Source organism: Panthera onca, chromosome D4 (genome assembly GCF_046562875.1).
Source record: "Panthera onca isolate mPanOnc1 chromosome D4, mPanOnc1 haplotype 2, whole genome shotgun sequence".
NCBI lineage: Eukaryota > Metazoa > Chordata > Mammalia > Carnivora > Felidae > Panthera > Panthera onca.
In genome coordinates, this window is record NC_138351.1 from 72,550,043 (window position 1) to 72,556,231 (window position 6,189).

The window sequence follows — 6,189 nt, forward strand, 5'->3', positions numbered from 1 at the left end:
TCTTATTATTTGGAACTTATTTAGCACATGGGACAGTTTGGTATTTCTTTTCTTTTTTTTTTTTTTTTTAATTTTTTTTTTTTTCCAACGTTTTTTATTTATTTTTGGGACAGAGAGAGACAGAGCATGAACGGGGGAGGGGCAGAGAGAGAGGGAGACACAGAATCGGAAACAGGCTCCAGGCTCCGAGCCATCAGCCCAGAGCCTGACGCGGGGCTCGAACTCACGGACCGCAAGATCGTGACCTGGCTGAAGTTGGACGCTTAACCGACTGCGCCACCCAGGCGCCCCAACGATTGTGGTGCTAAGAATGCTCTAACCAAGAAACTTTGGGAACATGTAGCTTAGAAATCACTTCCTTGCTCTCCCATTGACCAGAAATCAGTCACATGACACTAACTGCAAAGGAGGCTGGGAAATTGTCTTGCCCTCATTGTGAGCACATAGATTGCTTCTGCCACTATTTGTCCTGATCACTATACCCTTTCATTCTCCCCACCCACCCTCCTGCTCCCCCCCCCCCCCCCAGTACATACCTTCTTTCCCCCAGGGAGATAATCCAAAGTCTGTTGATGAGTGTTTACACCTTGAAATCCAGGGTGTCTGGGTTACAAACTGAGTACCTGGGAGCAGCAGGTCAATTTGTGGGCTTCACAGAAAGATGATTGGGTGTTCACTTAGGTTTCGCCTCGGGGAAATTGCCCAAATGTCAGTGTCTGTTAGTCATCCTTGGAGCAGTGTAATTTCTCCAGAAGGACAGTTTTTCCAGAGAAGGAGCTATTCTGCCAGGGGCTACACACCTGGCTATTGTGGAATAGGCAGAAGAAATGCTGCATTGTGGGATGGGAGTTGAGAGTTCACCCCCCCTTATATAGACTTCCACTTAATCTGTTTGCAGCCTGACATTTCATTTCCACCTTCCTCCAGGGCCAGGGGATCCAACTTAAGAGCCTCTCAAGTTCCACTTGGTGAGAGATCATACTGGTTTTCTGGGGGGTTTATGGAGGGATGGATAATCATTTACCATGTAAGGTAGGAGTGGCGTTGTGAGCTTGAACTGCTCCTTACACATATCTTTAAGCACTAGCTTTCATTTTAGCCCCCAATTGCCTCCCCACTTCCAGAGACCCTGACGCCTTCGCCTCCCAAATCTTTATAGGTTTCATCAGTACCCTTTGAAAGAATGCAGGCATTGGGGCGCCTGGGTGGCTCAGTCCGTTAAGCATCAGACTTGATTTCAGCTCAGGTCATTCACAGCTGGTGAGATCCACCCCACATTGGGCTCTGTGCTGACAGCATGGAGCCTGCTTGGGATTCTCTTCCTCTCTCTGCCCCTCCCCAGCATGATCTCACAGTTCATCAGTTCAGGCCCTGCGTCAGGCTCTGTGCTGACAGCTCAGAGCCTGGAGCCTTCTTCAGATTCTGTGTCTCCCTCTCTCTCTGCCCCTTACCCATTCACACTACCTCTCAAAAATAAACATTAAAAAAATTTTAATAAAAACATTTTTTAAAAAAAGGCAGGTGTGCCTTATTTTCTGTGCTGACAACAAAAGTTCCTCTAAACAATATGTGTCTTCATGTAATATTGTTTGCAGTTACATGTGTGTAATTTTTTACAACAGCTCTAATGAGATATAATTCACATCAAAATTTCACCTTTTCAGCTTTATAGAAGTAAAAATCAGCAAAACTGTAAGCTATTGAAAGCATACAAAGTGATGATTTGGTGTACATATACATTGTGAAGTTATTCCTCCCACCACCACCGAGTTAATTAGCACATCCATCACTTTACATATTTACCAGTTTTTGATGGGAACATTTAGGTTGTACTCTCCTAGCAAATTTCAATTATATAATAACAGTGTTAGTAACTATACTCATCACGTTATACACTGGGTTCTCAGAACTTAACGGGGCGCCTGGGGGGGCTGAGTCAGTTAAACGTCCAACTTTGGCTCGGGTCATGATCTCATTGTTCGTGAGTTCGAGCCCCGCATCAGGCTCTGTGCTGACAGTGTGGAAGCTGCTTGGGATTCTCTCTCCCTCTCTCTTTGCCCCTCCCTGACTTGTGCTTTCTCTATCAAAGTAAATAATAAATAAACTTAAAATTGTTTGACTTTTTTCTTTCTTTTTTTTTAGACCTCACATATAAGTAATGCCACACAGTATTTTGTCTTGTTCTGACTGGCTTATTTCACTTAGTATAATGCCCTCCAGTTCATGCATACTGTTGCAAATGACAGAATTTCCTTTTCTATGGCTGAAGGATATTAGTGTGCGTGTGTGTGTGTGTGTGTGTGTGTGTTTATCCGTTCATATGGATACAAACACTTAGGTTGTTTGCATACCTTGGCTATCGTGCATAATGCTGCAAAAATTCATTTCTTTGAGGTGTACAGTTTAGGGGTTTTTAGTATAGTCACAAAGATGTGCAACTATCACCACTATATAATTCAAGAATATTTTTATTTCTCCCCAAATAAATTCCATACCTATTAGTCATCACTTTCTACTCCTCCCGGTCCCATCTGTACAACTACTAAATCTACTTTCTGTCTCTAAATGTGCCTGTTTGTTCTGGACATTTCATATAAACAGAATCCTACAATGAATGGCCTTTTGTTTCTGTCTTCTTTCACTTTAGCCTAAGGTTTTCAAGATCTTATGTTGTAACATGTATCAGTACTTCATTCCTTTTTATGGCTGAATAATATTCCATTATAAAAATGCCACATTATAGCATATTGGACATTGGCTTGTTTCTTCTTCGGGCTGTTATGAATAATGCTGCTATGAACATTTGTGTACAAGTTTTTGTGTTGACATATGTTTTCAGTTCTCTTTGGTGCATACCTGGGAGTGACATTGATGGTTCATGGGGCAATTCTGTTTAGCATTTTGAAGAACTGCTCAACTATTTCCCAAAGCAGCCACCCCATTTTACATCCCTACCAGCAATGTATGAGTACTGCTAGAATCAATTTTTTACCTCTTTGCCATCACTTGTTATTAACCTTTTTGTAACAATTGGTTACAAAAATCCTACTGGTTCCTCTTTATTTTTCTTAAATGGAGTTTGCATTTTTTTTTTTTTAAGTAGGCTTCATGCCCAGTGCAGTGCCCAATGTGGGGCCTGAACTCAAAACTCAGAGATCAAGGCCTGTGCTGAGATCAAGAATTGAATGCTTAACCAAATGAGCCATCCGGGTGCCACTGGAGTTTGTATTTTTGTCATGCCTTATGTTATTTTGGGTGATTTTCCGGAGGACAAAGCAGAATTCTTTACTCCCTTAAAACCAGAAGCCCTATAGATCTTAAAATTTTTCAGTTGGGCTAATAATATGCTGTCAGTGGTAATGTCCTGCCTGGTTCTTCATCTGGAAATGTCTGTCACTTTACTATTGAAATTTCACTGAAAAAAATTATATTCCTGGGATATGCACAAGTTCACAGAACATATTACATGCTGGAAAAAAGCACATTTTTGGTGCAATCAGTTGTATCATATCAAGTCCAATTAGCTACCTGGAAGCAGTTCTGGATTATGCTGTTAGCATCAGGCTAAAACACTGCAGTGATGATTTTAAATGAGTTAATCCGAAATACTGTATTTAAAAGAGCACTCTTTTCGGGACACCTGGTGGCTCAGTTGGTTAAGCATCTGACTCTTGGTTTCAGCTCAGGTCATGATCTCATGGTTTTGTGGGTTCGAGCCCTGCATCGGGCTCTGCACTGGCAGCGTGGAGTCTGCTTGGGATTCTCTCACCCTCTCTCTCTGCCCCTTCCCTGCTCACCATGTCTCTGTCTCTCTCAAATAAATGAATAAACTTTATAAAATATTTTAAAAAGGAGCACTCTTGTAATACCCTATTACAAAAATGCATAATTGTGCATAGATTGACAGATTATTTAAAAACTTTCCCAAGCCCTGGGGCATCTGAATGGCTCAGTTGATTAAGCGTCCGATTCTTGATTTTGGCTCAGGTCATGATCTCACGGTGAGACTGAGCCCCATATTATTGAGGGTTCTATCTCCCCCTCTCTCTCTCCCTCCACTGCTTGTGCACGTGCACACACTCTCTCTCAAAATTAATAAACATTAAAAAAAGAAAAACTTTCCCAAGCTATAGGAATAACTAATAAAAAGTGTAATAGGAAAAAATCCTATTCCCAGTAGTGACAAAATAATGAAACACAAAGATCAGTTGAGCAGGTTAGTCCAGCTATGAACCAAGTACCTATGAATAGAAAACACAGTAAAAGATGTATTTGAAATCAGTGAAGGGTAGATGGGAGTATTCCATAAATGATGTAGGAAAAACTGGCTCCTAACTTGGAAAAAATAAAGAGGGATATGTATCTTACAGTAGGGACCAAGATAAATTCCAGACAGAGAAGTAGATGGGAGTGGGGGGAACATGAAGACCTGTGTTCATCCTGTCTCAAGTTGAAAATATTCCCATTTAGGAAGCTTTCCCACAAAGTACATACCTTGTGGTTGTAGATCTTACAGACTTTGGCCTTACGCTGGCTGTTTATCATATTTCTCTCTGCACGTAAGTCAGGAGTCTGCAGCGGTTTGGTAGCAAGCAAGCTCCTGTCTTGCAGCCTACCTTTCGTACTGGACATATTTTCTTCTTTTTAAAAATTAACTGTAGTAAGGTATAATTTACATACAATAAGATGCATATTTAAATGTACCACTTCATGAGTTTTGACAAATGTCTCCCCTTATGTAATACCCACCCCCAACAGGACACTGAAATCACCCCCAGATAATTCTCTCTTGCTTCTTTGCAGTCAGTCTCAATCCCCTATTCTCTGCTGTCACAGATCTAACATAACAGCTAAAACTGTAAAACTTACAGAATAAAACATGGGAGAAAAATTTCATGACCTTGAGCTAGGCAAAGATTTCTTAGGTGAGAAACTAAAATCAGTAACCATCAGGGCACCTGGGTGGCTCAGTCTGTTAAGCGTCCAACTCTTGATTTCAGATCAGGTCATGATCTCATGGTTCATGGGTTCGAGCCCTGCATTGCTCTGCTGGCAGTGTGGAGCTGGTTGGGGTCCTCTCTCTCTCCGCCCCTCCCCTACTCACCCTGTCTCTGTCTCTCTCAAAATAAATAATCTTTAAAATAAAATAAAAAAAATAAAATCAGTAACCATAAAGGAAAAAAAAAGATAAGTATTATCAAAATTAAAAACAAATGCTCTTGGCTTCCAATTTCTGGGCCAGCCCGTGTTGGGTTTGGAAGTCATCACTCTGTCCTAACAAGAAATAAGTTGAGGAAACTGAAAAATCAACTCTCTTTAGATACAGCAGAGAACTGAGGTCACAAACTGCTGCCCCCAAATTTAGAAAGTCAGACAGACACAGAGAATCATGTGATTGGAGTCAAAGCCCAAGAGCAGAAATCTCCATGGGAACCAGCAGTCCCATGGCAGGAAAACTTAAACTATAATTGAGGAATTATTGGGGAGGCTCAGTCTGGATATCTTTGAGAGTTAAAAAAACAAACAAACAAAAAAAGCAGGGGTGCCCATCTTGGGGATACCCCCACACTTGCCTGAGTTTTATCTCATCCCTGTATGGGGGACCCAGAAGGGTGAAGATTTTTATTTTTTAATTGTATTTTAAATAGTGGATAATTTGTAAGACCTAGAATTCAAAAAGTATAAAAGGTTATACAGTGTAAAGTTTCTTTCTTATCCCTTGCCTTCAGGCACTCCCCAGTTCTCTTCCCTGGAGACAAATCATATTATCAATTGTTTATTACATCCTTCTTGAGGTTCTCTCTCTCTCTCTCTGTCTCTCTCTCATACACACACACACACACACACACACACACAATTTTCTTCTTCCATTTTTTCCCTTCCATTTTTCACTGTGGTCTAATTTACCCCTTACCCTATTTGGAGGCAGAATTGACATCTTCATAATTCTGAATCTTCCTATCCAAAAGCATGGTACCTTTCCAAATTTTAAGTCTTTTGTGTTCCTCAGTAATGCTTTAAAGCTCTAAAGTGTTCGTGGGTGGGCACCTGGCTGGTTCAGTCAATAGAGCTTCTGACTCCTGATCTCAGGGTCATGAGTTCAAGCCCCACGATGGGTGTAGAGAGTGTATTTAAAAAAAAAAAAAAAAAAAAGAGCTTGAAAGTGGTCTTCATTTAACTCTCAAACAC